Source organism: Arvicanthis niloticus, chromosome 6 (genome assembly GCF_011762505.2).
Source record: "Arvicanthis niloticus isolate mArvNil1 chromosome 6, mArvNil1.pat.X, whole genome shotgun sequence".
Taxonomy (NCBI): domain Eukaryota; kingdom Metazoa; phylum Chordata; class Mammalia; order Rodentia; family Muridae; genus Arvicanthis; species Arvicanthis niloticus.
In genome coordinates, this window is record NC_047663.1 from 58,558,066 (window position 1) to 58,576,162 (window position 18,097).

Genomic DNA, 18,097 nt, shown 5'->3' on the forward strand with positions numbered 1-18,097 from the left:
AGTTTCCCTGGTTAAAAATAAGTGTCCAGGACAACTTTATTCAGCACAATCTTCTTTAATGGGGCAGTTTTGGTACTTATGCCCTCAAAATGGGAAAGGGTAGGCCCACAGAGCATGTAGATCTAATGTTTTCTAAAGGTGCTTGTATCAAGAGTAACAGGTCCAACCTATTAAACTTGTGGGGTGCGATGAAACATCTAATCTGATAGGCTTTGCAAGAAGAAGTTTGGTCACAGAGAGCTACCATTACAGGGGATTCTGGGACTCTGGCCCTTTCCTCTTGCTACCTCTGTTTCTCATGTGCCATGAAATGAGCAGAACTACTCTTCCACTCACTTTTACCATGATATACTGCCTAACCACCGGTCAAAGGAGAGGGCCAACCAATGAAACCATGAGCCAAAGTAAAACAGTTCTCACTTTGAGTTGATTGGTTCAGGCAGTTTGTTACAGCAATGAAGCTAATGCAGAAGACTCAATGGCTGGTTCAAAAATGTTGAAACAAGTCTCCCCAGGGTTATAAGATTGGAATCCCTCAAAGTCATGTCTGCTATAAACACAAAGTTGCAAAGGTGTGGACTTGAGTGGCTGAGAGTGGTCCACTGTTACTTTGTGAGGTTTAAAGATCTGAGACATTAAAATAAGGTAGTGGAAGAATGTCTGTTCCTCTTTGATGATAGAGAAGAGGACAATGAGTGATTTAAGCATAAGTGTGGATAAAGATATGAGAAAGGAGCCTGTGACAGTATTTCCATCATAGAGGGAAGGTCCTGAAGTGTGGAACTGAGTCAGAATTTCCTCCTTCACTTATTCAAGAGAAGGAAAAAAATAATTCATGTTATTTGTGTTGATGAAACATTTCCCCTGGAATCATGCAACCAACCAACCTACCAATCAACCAAACAACCAACCATTAAGAGTTCTACATCTTAAAAGATTTGTGTGTTTCTCGCACAGAAAGATTTAAGCAGGTTTATATAATACCAGTGTTACTGGAATCTTAATAGGCCAGTGAATTTTTCCATAGCACTGTGAAGATTTAAACACATATTTTTAATTAATTTTTTATTGGATATTTTACTTACATTTTAGATGTTATCCCCTTTCCCCATCCCCCCCCAACACTCAGAACCCCCCTATCCCATACCCCCTCCTCCTGCTTCTATGAGGATGTGGCCCCACCCACCTCACTTCCACCTCCCCACCCTCAAATTTCCTCACACTGGGCATCCAGCCTTCAAGGCACCAAGGACCTCCTCTCCCACCTATGCCCAACAAGGCCTTCCTCCCCTACATGTGCAGCTGGAGCCATGGGTCCCTCCCTATGTACTCCCAGGCTTGTGGTTTAGACCCTGGGAGCTATGGTTGGTTGGTATTGTTGCTCTCCCCATGGGGCTGCAAACCCTTTCAGTTCCTTCAGTCTTCTCTCTAACTCCTCCATTGGGAATCCCATGATCAGTTCAATGGTTAGCTGTAAGCATCCACCTCTGTATATGTTAGGCTCTTGCAGACCTCTAAGGAGACAGCTATTGCTATTTCTTTCCAGCTTCTGGCTATTATAAATAAGGCTGCTATGAACATAGTGGAGCATGTGTCCTTGTTTTAGCTCCTTTGTCAAAGATCAAGTGACCATATGTGTGTGGGTTCATTTCTGGGTCTTCAATTCTATTCTATTGATCTTCCTGCCTATCTCTCTGTACCAATACCATGCAGTTTTTATCACTACTGCTCTATAGTACAGCTTTAGGTCAGGGATGGTGATTCTCCCAGAAGCTCTTTTATTGTTGAGAATAGTTTTCACTATCCTGGGTTTTATGCTATTCCAAATGAATTTGCAAATTGCTCTTTCTATCTTTATAAAAAATTGAGTTGGAATTTTGACGGGGATTGCATTTAATCTATAGATTGCTTTAGGCAAGATGGCCATTTTTACTATATTAATCCTGCCAATCCATAAACACATATTAACATCTCCAGGGACCACAGTGTTCCATGGAACACACTATGGTGAGCCTGCTTCAGCCTGCTGCAGTAGTAACATTGTTCAGAACTGGAATTCTGAACACAATGCAGGAGTAGGCTTTGGTCAAAAAGTGAAATATATATATTCAACCAATGGCCAGGCATTCCCATTGAAATGTAGGAATACCTAACATTCTGGTGTGAGATTTGAGGATGGCTCTGCCATTGGGTATGTGGGCTAGGTGTGGGAGGGAGTAGCTGATGGAAAACTAAAAGATGTACAAAGAGGGTGGGTGGGGTGTTTGAAGAGGAGAGGGAATGTTTAAACAGAGAAAATAGAAAACACCATTTATGTAGTCAGCTACCTCTGACTGCTTGTGCCATCTTAGTTTTGTTGCTCTGTATAAAGGGAAATTGGAAACATTCATACTTTGGAAGAGATGAAGGAAACATTTGTCATCTGTGTTTTAGAATATTATGAGTTCTCAAAATGCACTCATTGTTGCTATTCTGAGAAATAAATTGCTTAGAAACAAAGTTGAGGAATTTTATTCAAATTTATACTATCAATATCTGGGGTGTTATTTCCCATGAGTTCTGAATCGGAAAGCTATACTTTTTGTAAATAGTAATTTCCATTTATAACTTGCCTAGTAGATCAAAATGGATTTAAAACGCAGAATGGAATACTAACTATCACAGGGAAGTCCTTCGTGGAAGATCAGGCAGGAAACTTGACTGGCTGCATCCAGTGAGAATTTTTATCATTCACGACTTGACCAAGATGGCATCTTCAGTTACTGCTGTGTTTGCTTAGTTACTAGGCTATTTGTAAGGTGTGTGCTGCAGTCAGCTTTTTTGATTGTGTGGACTTTTTCACAGCACGTCATTGCAGGGCACACCCTATTGGAGGTAGTTCTAGAGAGCATGAGTCTGTAAATGCAGCCAAGAGTATGTGTTGCGGTTAGCAGACAGAAGAAGTTGGGATGGCGTGCTCTTACAGTTTTGCTCCCAGTCAAGTGGAAAGTAGTGAGCTCACACAGTACCTGTCATCATCTGCTGACCATTTGTGCTCACATTTCCTTTCCCATTACACTGAGTCCCGTGAGGACAGGGACAGTGTCCTCCCAGCCTTACTCACAAGAACCATTCAAAGGTACATGCATTGCTCCAGCTCTATGCATACCACGGCACCTGTACTTTTCACGGTGACCCATAACATAGACTTACAGGTCAGGTAAGTTAACCGAAATCATATTAGATGACTGAGCTGGAGCCTAACCTGGGACCACATAACTCCAAACCTGTAATATTTCCTCTGTATCTAATGCTGTGCACTCCCTACTCACATCCTTCTTGTTATCCTCAACATCACCATGCTTGGCTCACAGAGTACTTCTAACATATGTTTACTGAATGAATAGGCATAATAATTAGAGAAAGAGAGACCAGAATCTCCTTTGGCACTCACTGGCGCTATTTTATGGGATAAACCCCAGTTCACCCCCAGGAGAGCTAGAAACAAAGTTAATGGCATCTAATCACCCCAAAGAGAAGAGAATTGACCAGATGCTCTCTCTGTTGACATCCTTGCCTCAAAATAGATAGAATTTCAGACGGCCTTGTATAGAATCTCCATGAGAACTGCACAGACTTCTGTAAGTGCTTGCAGTGGGACTTGCTTTTCTCTTTTCCATGGAGAAATTTAGCTCTGGGGGGAAAGAAATCAAGGTTTGAAGTTCTCAAGCAAGGTGTATAAGGGAGTAATCATCAACTACCTAGAAGCTTGACTGCATGGTTAACCAGTCTTCATGCCTGAAAATGTTCTGGTATGATCAGGGGCTGCCCTAAGAGTTCATCTTAGAAATCTCTGGTATTTACTGATAGTCTTGTATCATAAATTACTCACCATTAACAACAACCAAGAATGACTCATCCTTATAACCAGCAATCTGAAAGAGATAAAGTAAAATACTTAGGGGTGGGGGAGGGAAATCATTCATTTTAAAGTTGGGAAAAGCCATAAAGGGGTAAACGTCGATTGTGGATAGTATTAAACTGTATTTTATACTATCTATTAAACGTAAACAAAACACTGGTTGGAGGCTGTGTCAGCTATGAGGCATCTCAGGCTCTATGGTCAGTGTGTGATCTGCTGTCTAGGATTCTGTAAAAACTGTAATGAGCATGTGTTTCCAAACAGAAAGACACCAGCTGTCCTCAGAAAAGATGCACTGCGTCTGATCCAGGATCTCCAGGACAGAAAATAGTGTCTGTATGCAGCTACCTGTGGGAGGACATTGAAAATCTGATAAGATGGAGACAGAGCATCAAAAAGAATCAGAGTCGGCATTGCCATGTCCGTGAATGCTTTTTAACCCTCAGCATCATACGAGACAGAGAGAACTAGGGACAGAGTTCTGGGACTAGCCCAGAGTGGATTGGAACGGGGTCTTGTTAAATTTGTAGTATTTTTAAAAGTTGATTGCAAAGCACAATTGTTATCAAAAGCTAAGTTAAAGTAATTTACTATTTAATCAAATTATATTTCATCAGTGATCATGGATACTTGAAATGCCTCATATCCTGATTATGTCAGCATATTCTGCTCGTTTTTTATCCATGGACTTACTTTGATCTTTTGAGTCCTCGTGAGGGAAGGACTAATGGTGTCCTCCTGTATATTGTCTTTCAACTCTGAATTCAGTGGCTTTTCATTGGTAACTCAGAACTGACTGTGACAGCCATATTTATACCAGGAAGCCCAATCAAAGGCCACATATCAAGGCTTGGCAAAATTTTCTCTGCCAAGAAAGCAGTGGAACTCACACATGTGATGTCAGTGCTTAGACAAGTTTGAGGCTACCCTGGGCTACAGAGAGACTCTGTGTTTCTCTCCAATATAAGGAGGGGTACATAAAATGGAAGACAAACATTAAACTAAGGGCTTAATTCCTATAGCCACTGAGTTGGTTCCTGCATTTGAAGGGAGTTATCTGATTCTGCAGAGAAGTCACTCATACCATCCCATACACACATCACACATACTTCCCTTCAACCCAAACCCACTCCTTTGGAAACACACCTCCATTTTGTCTTGTTAGTATGAATGCATATGACAGCCAATTCATGTTTCTTTGCCTCATTAGCTGCAGCTACACATTGGCCAGTAACATGAGCAAGAACTAATAAGAATGAATAGTCCATGAAAATCAACCCACTACATGGAATGTATAAAATGGGATGTTGATGTTTTATTATTTACAAATTATATACTATGAGATTATTAATAGAATTTCAGCATGTAGTAAATGTAGGTGTGTATCCATACCCACTCTAAAGTAGGCATTAAATGTCTACCACACTATAAGTGGATCTCTTCCCTGTTCTTAGAGGTTCCCCACTGTTGAGTATAGATAAATACAGACAGTGTAGGCTTCAGTGTGGACACCGATGTCAGAAAGAAATGCAGTCTCTCGTGAGTTTAGCATTGGCCAGGAGTCCTAAACTAATCATTTACAGTTATACATCGTGGGTCTTTAAGTTACTAGGAGTTCTTGAGGGCTGGGGTGAGTGGGAAGTGGAGATGGGAAGAGATAGGTAGGCTACATTTTTTTTACAAAGTACTTGACATGACGATTCTCAGCAATTTAGTGAGAGAGTTAACTGACTTTTGCTGCCACTGTCAAGATCATTTATCTGTTGTTTATAAACTGGGAACCGCCAGGGGCTGGTTCATGCTGGCTTGAGTTTGATTTGTTATAACCTTTGATGGCTTCTGTTTTCTTCAGACAACCTTTTCTGCAGACTATGAGATGAAGACAGACCTCATTTTCTACAATCTGAGCTGAGGCTTCAACCAAGTTTGTTGTTGTCATGGGTTACATAGAGAACACTAGTCAGCTTTAGCTGCCAGCCATACCCAAGGATCTTGGTGTAGGAAGCCATTCTGGCTATATCCAGCCACAATTGTAGTCAATCAATATAGCCACTGTTCCAACTTCTGTCCACTGGGATCTTAGAGCCTTTTGGGGGAGCACGGGCTCCCAAAGCTGTCACCCTTGACAGTTGGCTCCTGCATCAGTAGGAAGGAAGATGGTCTCAGAATGTCAAAATCTATTCTGCTGGCACAAAGAGAAGCTGAAATTACCTGAAGATTTGTGCCTCAGACTAACCCTTATCCAAAAAATAAATTAATACAGGACATAAATACCCAAGTTGTGCTGCCTCCCTCCAGCTGGCACCACTCAGGATGTGACAGTGTCTCTTGTAGAGCTTTTCCTGGAAAGAATCCAGAGTCACCTCCTGCTTTTCCCTACTACCCTTCTGGACCCCCCCCCATTTCTCTGTTTATTTTCCTTCCCATGTTTTCCAATAAATCACTTTTCTAGAACTCCATGGGGTATGCTTTTGCGGAGCCCAGCCTGAGACAGTGGCCATGCTTCCAATGCCAAGTTCTCTGCCTACTTCCGGCACTCTTGAGCCGCACTGATTGGTGAGCACCTGCCTGGTTTACAGTCAGGTTGGCCAGCAGCTAGAGGTTGCCTGGGATAAAAAATAAATATAAACAGATCCTCATGGGAGAGTTGAGCTTGAGTCAGAGACAGTGGTTGAGTCATTACATTAGATGTTACAGAACTCTCATTGAGAAGCGTAGACATGCTCTGTCAGAGTCACAAGATAACCTTGTCACTCAGAACCTAGATGACTGCACCCTAAGGGCTTTTCCAGAGTCCAAGGACACTATGGTTTCCTGGTGTCCTTAAGTCAGACTCTCCTTCCGGTCTACAACTTTCACTCTTTAAGGGTCATTGGCTGTCCTTAGTTTTCGTGCATCCTAAATTACAAGCTGGAGACACCTGTTTGACAGACACAGGTTTCTGACCATTTGTTGCTAGGTTCATGTAAAAATGGAACTAAAAATTACCAAGTAGAGCATAACAGTTTGAACAGAAGCAACATGGAGTCAAGTTCGAATCCAGTTACACTAGATGATGAATATAGAAGAAACTCCACATTAACAGTGAGAACACTGACGGGAAGAGGACTAGTGTATTCCCAAGGTCGTAGAAATGGCAGCCGTGTCCCCCTTTGTCTCCCACAAACCCTTGCAGCAGCCAAATTAAGACTTTGAGGGTGAACAGGCTAGAACCTAAGAGTTTTTCAGTAACTACAGAACCAGGTTGAACAAGCTATGGGTACTTAGACTAGGGAGGCTGTGAGTCAGAAAAGTACTAGCATTCTATCCCACCTCCATAATAAAACGGGAGCCAATATTTTACAGACTCAAGCAAATGTCAACAAATAAGATGCGTGATTGTCTGGAGTCAACATCATCTCCCCATCCCCAACCTCCCATGCCTCCAGAAGGCTTTTCAAGATTCCAAGTAGTTCTCCAAAGCCAGGACTTAACTCATGGGAGTCACAGTACTCGGACATTCTATTCTTCTCATTTCCCAAGTGCAGTGATGACTCATTGGGATCTCCCAGGGAGCTTTCTCCCTGGCATACTCACTGCCCCTCCTCCCAGATTCAGTAATCCAAGTCGGATGCCAATCCATATGGATGTCATTACATGAGATACGTTGCCAGGTCTGAAAGTTTTGCACAGTTGGGCTTTGCTCACACCAAACTTGGTTCTGCAAAGGCAAGAAAGCAAACCTGTGTACTTCCTTCAAGATGGTCATTTTTGAATATCCGTAACCTCCACCAAAAAGAGTTACCAAGAGTTTGCTTGCAAACGAAGATATCTAATTTTTTTATTAATTATTATTCATGGGTTTAATTTATTTTTATATCTCTTCAATTTTCCAAAAGGATGCTTCAGGACTTCCATGGAGCACATGTCCTCGAAAATACGTTTCGGATAACTGAGGTGGGTGGAATCATGTGATTGTGGAGGCTAGAAGGAGCTCTGTGGGTGCCCAGGCCACTCTCTTTTATTAGTTGAGGAAACAAGGCCACAGATGGACTTGTCCAGATTCACCCACGTGGTTCAGAACAACTGTCTCCAGCATCCTTTTCACTATACCCAGCAGCCTACCCTGAGAATTTTTATGAAAACTTTATTTTTTAGCAAACACCTCATCCTGTGAGCCAACCCCACTCCCACCTGACCCCAGCTGTACATCTTTCATCCAGGGGTTGCCTAGAGACTAAACTTAGAACACAATCTCAAAGACAAACAAACAAACAAAAACAACTTGTAAACACCCAGGAAGTTCACTTCATCATCTACCCAAATATCCTGATATCCTCTCGGTTACCCCAGTCTTCAGAACTTGGCTCACACATATGTGCGGCTCATAGACACACTGTGGCTGTCTTGTGGAAGTGTCGTGCAAAGGTCTCTGCATGGAGAAGTTGATCCTCGGCTCACTGAAGGAGGTAGGGGCTAGTGTAAGGAAGCTAGGCCATTATTAATGTACCCTGAAGAGGAAGTACTGGACTGCCAGACACTTTCTGTTCCTGTCTTTGCTTTCTGGCTACCAAGCAGTAGGCAGGCCTTCACCAAACACTCCCACCATGGTGCGCTGTGCTGCCAGAGGCCTAATAACATAGGCAAGCACCCATGAACTGAATCCTCTGGAAGCATCTTTTAGCTCGGTTATCTTAAGTGTTTTGCTACAGTGATGGGATGCTGAATAGCATAATAACCTCCGTATTTATTATATTTATGCGGATGTATACCATGTATAGATGTAAACCATGTTCATATATGTACACATATTTTACTAATATATACCATATATCATCTATAAAAATGAATTACTCTCTTCCCTACAAGTTACTTTTCTGAGTACAAAGCGAAAGTTACAAAATGCTTACTAAATTATTTCTTATCTTATACAGAACAACCTTTGAATTGCCATCCAGATAAACGTAGCAAGTACCATGAGTAATACTGTGTCATGCGGGCTCTCTTTTGTCATCTCTCAACTCTCAGGAAGGAGAGGCTTTCCCCATAGCTGTCCACAAACAGACTGCTGCTTTACCTGCCCTTTGAAGTCACGTGTCCACTGAGAACATTATGCACATCTTTGCTGAGAATTCTGCGAGGTGCTCCGTTGTTCCTCCCCTGGAGGGCACCAGGCCTGCAGATGCCCACATTGTACTGTGGTTGTTCTGGTAAGACAACACTGGATGGGTTCATGAACAGGGCAGTGCATGGCCACAGGTAAGGATCCCCCAGCCACCAGCAGCTCTGCCACTATCATACTTTATGCTTTTAAAGTCCTGTCAAGCAAATGTTTCCTTTTCCTTCTGTGTCATGAAGATGCAAAGAACTTAGAAGAGCCAACCCTACCTACCCATCCGGTGCTACATGCCCTGGAGACCGTAGTTCCCTACAGTAGCAGCTTCCCCAGCTCCTGTCTGGGGCCCCCACCATTGCTAAGATGCTACATGGTCCAGCCAGGAGAATGACAGGTGTACTTTTTTTTATCTATAGTGGCCCCCATGGCATGATGGGAAGATTATAGGCTTAGTAATTGCAATGGTTAATCATCACTGGCAACTTGACAGAATCTTGACTCATCTAGGAGACATATCTGTGGGAGTGTCTGTGAGCACATTTCCAGACTGGTCTAACTAAATGTGGACGCTCATCTGAAATCAACACCATATCCCCCTCTCCTACCTCACGTGTCGCTAAAAGGCTTGTTAAGATGCCAAGTGTTTCTTCAAAGCCTTCCCATAGGCTAGGGTCCCAAGCCAAATAAAAAGGAAAAGGGGGAGAAAACAAAGTGAGGTGCCAGCATTCATTTCTCTCTGCTTCCTGGATGTGGACATAACATGATCAGCTATTTCTCCATCCTGCCACCAGAGCTATAATGGATTGGTCTCCTAAACCTTCCCTTAACTTGCTTCTGGACAAGTATCTTGTCCCATCAACTAGTGAAGTAACCAATACAGCAGTGAAGCAGTTGTTGACAGCTGGCCTAGGCCTGGACCCTGACCTGTACAGCACACTAAACCAGTCATTGGCCTTTCTGAGGTTCACATTTCTTATGAAGTCGGCATATGGGCATCAACCTCACAAGCTGTTGGGCACGTAACACAAGAACAATCACAGCCCTCTTCCTCCCCGCTCAGTGTACCATCGCTCCTATGCGACTAGAGAAGTGTGGTGAAGGGAATGTCTATGAACTTGCAAAGCCTCACACTCAGCTGTTTCCTCCCAGCCTCCCTGATCCCACAGCAGCATGCAGCAGAACAGATGCTCTGCAGTCTCTTAGCAGAACCACCGCAAGTCAGAGCCCAATTATGCAGGGCTACTATGTAGCCAACTATGCTGGGTGACATCATCATCTCTTACAGAAAAGAACAAGGGCTTCTGAAAGGTAACAACTATTTTTAAATGACTTTTTAAAAGTGGTTTCCTCTCCCACCTCTCAACTTAATGTAGGTTCACCAAAGTTCTAATTTAGGCCAATGGTGTGTTGTGACTCATGCAGCTGACCGTCTCTAGTTCACACACATTTCCAGGCACACACCTTAGAAATAGCAATAGAAACATAATTCCTGGCATATATGCACCGAGGAATTTCAAGTAATTTTTCATGCTGGTAAGGACATGAGTAAGGGGGCCTCTCGTACACTGTTGATGGGGTTGTATATTGGGACTACCCTTTAAAAATGGTATGAACTTTCCGTAAATGAAGAAAAGAACCACCACATGACTGAGAAATCCCATTGCTGGGCATACAGACTAAGGATGTGAACTCAGTAAGTCAGACATCTGGAGTCACTGGGGAGGGCAGTGATTGAATGGATGGAGAAAGCAGGGGCTACATACATAATTAAATATTACTCAACCATCAGTAAGGATAAGATGCTTTGTAATATGCAGTAACGTGGATAGAACTGGAGGATTTCTTATGAAGGACTGTAAATCAGGCCTGGTACGATGGTGTACACTTTAATTTGAGCACTCAGGAGGCAGAGACAGGCGGATCTCTGTGAGTTGGAGGCCAGCCTGGTCTACATAGCAGGTTTTAGGCCAACCAAGGCCACACATCTTTAAAAAAGACACAAAAATACAAATATTATACATTCTCATTTATATGAGGATGCTAGTGTTGATTTTAAAGAACTCCAGAGAATAATGGCTGACAAAGCCTGAAAGGGACGTAGAAAGGGGAGATGGGAGGGTGGTTAACTGCTCACGGAGATGCGGCACAGTGGAGACAACAATTAGCTGAACTTTCAAGATAGCTAATGGGAGATTTTGAATACCTTGTGACTTTATCAAAGCAACACATTGCAGCCTCTGAGCATGTGAGCATGCTCGATTACTCTACATTGGTCTAAAGTATATTCAAAAAGCAACAATCATGATTTTTCTATGACGGCACTCTGGAGTATCCAAGCCAAAACTACAAAGGAAACGCATCAGTCATGGACAGTCAAATACCTCTGGTTAGTTTTCTACAAACTGAACAGATGTTAGAGAGCTGACTATTGAATGGGTCATGCCAAATTATCTTGTTATTTAAATTTATAGCTCATGAAAAGTCATTTTCTAAGTCAAGAATGAAGAGTACCACTTTCAGGCCCATCTACTGACCCAAACATGGTTTCTCGGAACAAACCTCTGTAAAACAGAAGACTGTTAAACGGGACTGGCACTGAAACCTGGCTCTGGTTAGCACTGAGAGTTTATAAGTATGTGCAACCATGGGTCAGTAAGTAAATCCCTTATTAGAGTTGGTTCTGAAAAATCTAAGCCTACACTTATAATAATTTTAATGTGTCAATTTTAACAAGTAAGAGGTACTATGACATTTTTCTAAAATTATGTTAAGGTTGCATGAATCCTATGAAGCTCATAGTTTCAGTGCAGCTAAGACAATGGAGACTCAGCTTCTCCTGTCTGGCTTCATGGGAAGTTTGCCGATTTTTTTTCTTTTTCTTTTCTTTTCCTTTCTTTCTTTCTTTCTTTCTTTCTTTCTTTCTTTCTTTCTTTTTCCCCCCCAAGACAGGGTTTCTCTGTGTAGCCCTGGCTGTCCTGGAACTCACTCTGTAGACCAGGCTGGCCTTGAACTCAGAAATCCACCTGCCTCTGCCTCCCAAGTGCTGGGATTAAAGGCCTGCGCCACCACTGTCCGGCTAGTTTGCAGATTCTTAACTCAGGGCTGTGGATCATGGTCCTGTGACACAAGAACAGCTCAGAAACACTCTGTCTAAGCAGAAGACACGATCTGCTGTTATGCTATTTGGTCAGTGTGCTGGCTAGTTTTTGTCAACTTGACATAGGCAGGAGTGACCTGGGAAGGGGGAATGTCAGTTTAAGAACTGCCATCATCAGATTAGCCTGTGAACATGTCTGTGAGAACATTTTCTTAATTGCCAATTGATGGAGGAAGTCCAGTCCACTGTGCGTGATGCCATCCCTGGGCACATGAGCCTGTACTGAATAAGAAACAGAGGGAGCAGTGTACTGGGAACAAGCCAGTAAGCTGCGCTCCTCCATGTCTCTGCTTCAGATCCTGCCCCTAGCTTCCTGCTTGAGTTTCTGTCCTGACTTTTCTCAATGTTGGACTATGATGTGGATGTGGAAGATGAAGTCCTTCCCAGGCTGCTTTTGGTCACAGTGTTTATCACAGCAACAGAGAAACCAAACATAAGGGTCAGTAGTTAGTTTTCTACAAAGAATAGGAATGTTATAAGCAAGCAGTTGGGTGACTCTGTCCAAGTACTACCTTCAGATAAGGGAAAAGTCAAAATGCTATCCAGATGCTTTGTGAAACAAGAGCAGTTTCCCCTACATCTGAGGCAGAAGGGATACTGCTCTGAGGCAGGAAGGAAGGCAAGGAGACCTACTCAAATTGGCCAGGGAAAAAGAGGGAGGAGAGAAGAGAAAGGAGGAGGGGCCCTAAGGCACACCTGTTGCCCCTCCCCATTCTCAAGGTTCCTGGCATCTATAAATGAACCTGCTCTCTCTCAGAAGTCATAGGGATCAAGATCTCCATCTGACCCTCAGGATTAGCTGTCATCCTCACAGATACCATAACTGATGTGGTTACCGACAGAAACCTGGGTCCAGGGTGGAGCTTCTCGTACAAAACAGGCCTGGGTGTGCTTTAAAGATGGACAATGGCTAGAAAGCACATACTGGAGCTAAGAAAACAGTGTGACAGCAGATCCATCTCAAGATTGAGAAAGGAGCAGGAAGCCATAATCAGGAGGCCCCAAACCTCGTGAGGTCCGGGAGGGGCCTTCAGTGACCAAAATAGGCTGTCAAAAGCAGAAGCTAACCCCGCTAGAGGAAAGCTTGGTCAGCTGCATTGCTGGGGGCTGGCATGTCTGACTTCAACTGGATAAAAGCAGATTGAAAGTACACACGGTGAGCGATGCTGAGGTCACGGGCAACATCACATGCACATGACCTAGCATGTGCTCTTTTATCTCAGTGCACAGGCATACATGCGTTTTTGAGATGGCTTCGGAAGAATTGATGTTTTAACATGGATGCCTTCATGATTAGAGAGCTTTGTTCACTAGCAATCCAGTAATCACAGCACTGGGAAATCCAAGCATTCTAATGTTAATGTAAACAACAGGACAGATTTTTCCCCTGAATGTACTAGAAAACCTCTTGGGGTACCTGCTTACACCGTGGTTTTTAGAAAGGTTCCCCAGCTCTGTCTTCACTACTGAATTTTCTATCAGTCCCCAGGCTATATCTTGCTACTCTAAGTGTGGTCCCTAGCTCAGTAGAACTGTTAGTTCCTAAGATGCACAGCCTTACAGACTCAGAAGTTAGACAGCAGGTCCAGATAAGCTTCAAGAGTATTAAACTTGAGAAACACCAGACATTCTACCACTGCTCTGCAGGGTAGATGTGATACAACTTGTGCCCACCCAAATCATTCATCAGAAAATTTGCTGAGAAGCAGCAATCCCGCTTAGGGAACTGAGACTCAGCTCTTGGCACAGCCCTGCAGGGAAAGCTCGGAGTTCTCCTGAGCACCTTAGGTGGCATCCTTCTAGGCTGTCATAATATAGTCAGCCGTCTGCCTCCAAGGGCCCCACATCAGTGGATTCAACCAACACTGAAAATATCTGAATAAACATTGCCCTTGTACTCATAACGCACAGACTTTTTCCTAGCCATATTCCCTAAACGGCACTTCTCACACTTTTTTCACTCACAGCCTTTTTTTCTGCCTATAAAATTTTTACATGATCTTGGATTAATAAGTATATGAAATAGGTGTAAACCAAATATTTACTGATAATCATAAAGAAACGTATTTTAAAATAACATATATGTTTATATATAACCACTTATTAAAGATGAAAGGAAATTTAAATACTAATGGAGTTAATGTGTTTACTTATCTTAAGATTTGTATTAGTCTCTCTGTGTCTGTCTGTCTGCCTGCCTGCCCATCTGTTTTTGATATATGAATATGTAAGTTCAGGTGCCTGTGGAGTCCAGAAGAGGCCAATGGATCCCCTGAAGCTGGAGTTATAGGAAATTGTAAGCTACCTGATATGATAGCTGGGAATGAAACTTGAGACCTTCTGCAAGATCCTGGGCATATGGTAGACATAAACTCTGGCAGGTACACACAAGGATATAAATACATTAACAAATAAGTAAATAAATATCCAAAAAGAAGCCACGAGACCCTAAACAATGCACTACAATAATTATTTACATATTATTTGTTCAGTATATGGCATTGTAAGTAACCTACAGATATCTACATCAAACACGAGGACATGCACAGGTTCGTGCAAATACTATGCTAATTTCCATAAGAAGCTTGAAAAAAATCTGAATCCTAGTATTTGAGAGAGACCCTGGAACCAACCTTCTCAGATCCCATTCATGGTCCCAGGGGGTCACTTGACTTACTTGGATTGAATCTGTGAAGCAGCTTGGATTTCTGGTGAATTATTTGTGTGTAAAAATATGAACATACAAGAATTTAAAATGTGTATATGTGTGTGTGTAATCATAACAAAACTACAAATAGTCTTTGAAATATGGACACAAAAATGCCTCCGCAAAAAAAACCAAAAAATACATCCAACAGCATATTCATACACCTTTAATCCTTTAATGATCAAGGATTTGTTTTAGAGACTCAAGGAAGGCTCAACATTTTTAAAACATCACATATTAATAAAAACAAATATAAAAAATCTACATAATCATTTTACTTCACACACTAAAAAAAAATGAAATAGTTGAGTCTTAGAACATGAAGAAATCAAGCGGTCACTGACCTGGAAACTTCATCCCTATTGACTAGCTCTCATATCGTGGGGGGAGAAAAGTGATCATCAATGTTTCCCAGGTGTGAACCTGGCAAGAGGCAACAACACGTGACCTGACAAGACTGCCCACCAGTGCCATTGTGGCATGGAGTAACCAAGCACTTTCTAGTTGGGTTTAAGTCCCATTTCACAAGAAGAAACCTGGCACCACTATTTGGCCAAGAACCTGTGGCCAGACAGGTCATAGGCCCTAGGGAATTACCTACTACTGTTACTCTGATAAATGGGCATCTTATTAAACCAACTCCTAGTAAATTATTATTATACCCATAGATTAGTATATCTCTCAACCCAATATCACAAACAGAAATCAGGATGCAGCGGTCTCTCTATGAGAATTTGCTACTTCATGTTTTTATCCATTTACCAAACTGCTTTGTTTGCACACATATTGTGAAGTATTCTACATCTCTAAAGGACTGAATCTGTTCTAAACAAGTGTTGCCATGTCAGCTTGTGTATGTGTAGGGTCACTATGCTCCCACCACCCCCATCCTGTGTGCTATGGGACAGCATGTTTAACTTGTACTATGTCATCAAAATTCGACCACCCTATTCAAAGGGTATTATAATTTAGCCCCACTTAATAGGTGAGAATACTGAGACTTATAAAATTAATTAACTATCCAGAGATTAAGTTTGTGATTATGCTAGGACCTGAATTCATGTTTCTCTGACCCTTTACACTGTTTCCTCAAACAAAATGGCATTTGTTTCAGGGTAGCTATGACTGGAGATGTTTGGCTTTTGACCAGCACAAAGGGTCAGGCATTGGACAGAGGCAAGCAAACTCATGTCAGTATCCTTTGTGTCTAGAATAAAGATGGCAGCGTTGTTCTACCTTGTTTCATATGCAGTGCTCCACATGGTAACACCAAGCAACTGATGAGAGTGCATTATAAAATGCCATAGGTACCTTGAGATTGAGAGGCCAATAGCAGGCTTTGTTTCTGCATCCTTGTAGGACTGCTTGACAAAAAGTAAAATAAGATGTAAAACATGCTCCTGAGCTAAGCACGAGCTACTCTCTGATAAAGGTATATTTGCTAGAGAAGGCTTGGGTTTTGCTAGGTCCACTGGGAACTCTGAACAATGCAGATACCAAGCAAAGACCTTGAGAAAATGACATTTTTTCCCTACACTTTGTTGTATTTCACTGTAGCTCCACATCACTAGACCAGCCCATATTTAATGTCACTGCTTATCCAAGCAAACAATAACATAATAGAGACATAAGACTAGAAAAGAGGAACAGTTGCTTTGTTTCTGTTTATATTTTATTCATACATTCACGTTCTGGTCCCTGAAAAAAAATGAAAAATATGCTTGCTTACTTGCTTCCTTCCTTCCTTCCTTCCTGTCTTTCTTTTTTTAAAAAGTTTATTTCTGACTATTTTCCATCTTTTTTTTATAGAGAATATCAGAAATCAGAGTAAACTAAAACCTGCACAGAATGATCCTGTTTCTTTAGAAACGACACAAAGCGAAGCCCACTGAAGCTCAACAAGGAGCTCAGAGTCGAAGGATTGGAAGAATCTAGGTTAGGACAAAAATGCTCGGGCCGAGTGCCATTTCCTGCTCCCAGGCAGTGGGGTTTTCACAGAGCACATGGGCACTTCACTTTAGTATCACAGCTAGGTGGAAATTCGTCACCTCCACCTCCTAGTGCTGAATGGCTTTTCTATCAACTTGACACAGGCTAGGCCATCTGGGAAGAGGAAACACCAACTGAAGAGCTGCCTCGAGAGATTAGTTTATAGGCTAGAAGGCCGGGCAGCTTCCTGATCAATGAATGATAAGGAGGACCTAGCCCGCTGTGGGTCATGTCATCTTTGGGCACATGGTCCTAAACAGTATAAACATGGAAGACTAAGAAAGTTATGGAGAGCAAGCCACTAAGCACTGTTTCAGCTTCTGCCTCCAGGTTCCTTCTTGAGTTCCTGCCCCGACTACTTTCATAATGTGCTGTAAACTGTAACTGAAATAACCCTTTTCCTCCTGCATTACTTAGGTCATGGTGTTTACTACAGCAATAGGAAGCAAACTAGGACACCCCAGGTGCTCTTCTAGGATTTGTTCTAAAAGATTCCTCCAACAAGTACACACACACACACACACACACACTGCACCCAGCTGAAATCGGCGGAGGGTGAAACATCCAATCACTTTGAAACAATACCAGTGAAATAAAGAACTAATACCAGGTGAAGGTTGAAGCTATGCCAAGCACTGGAGTGGGCTGCTGAGGGGCAAGTTCAGGGTGCTTTATGTCTAACAGCATGGTTATATGACTTGTAGAATTTTTTATTTATAGCAAATTAAACTCAAAGAACACGATACTACTCTTACAGGAATTCAGGATGCATGAGTCCTTCTACCCTCTGCCTTCAGCTTCCCTCAAATACGAATACCATTAACAATTTGGGGTTTTTTTTCTATGTCTTTAAATGACTTCTATAATGATATGAGTGCAAACAGCACTAAATTCAAGCCATCCCTTTACGATGCCTAATGGCTGAGCTCTTTTCCCTACCAGGTAACACCTAAATAACTAAATAAAATGCACAAGCATGCATTCACATATTTTACAACATATTAGCATACCGGATACCCTGCATTCTGACCTTGCTTTTGTTATAACCCACAGAGACTGACAGGTTTGTTCATTCAATGCGTATAAAGTGATCTCATTCTTTTATTGGCTGTGTAAAATTTACTTAACTGTCCTGATGAAAGATAAAATTGCTTTTGAACTTTGGAATTACTTTACAGACCCATACACATATGAAACGTGGACTAAGTTTCTAGAAGTGCACAGTGGAATGTAACTCAGCTTTAAAAA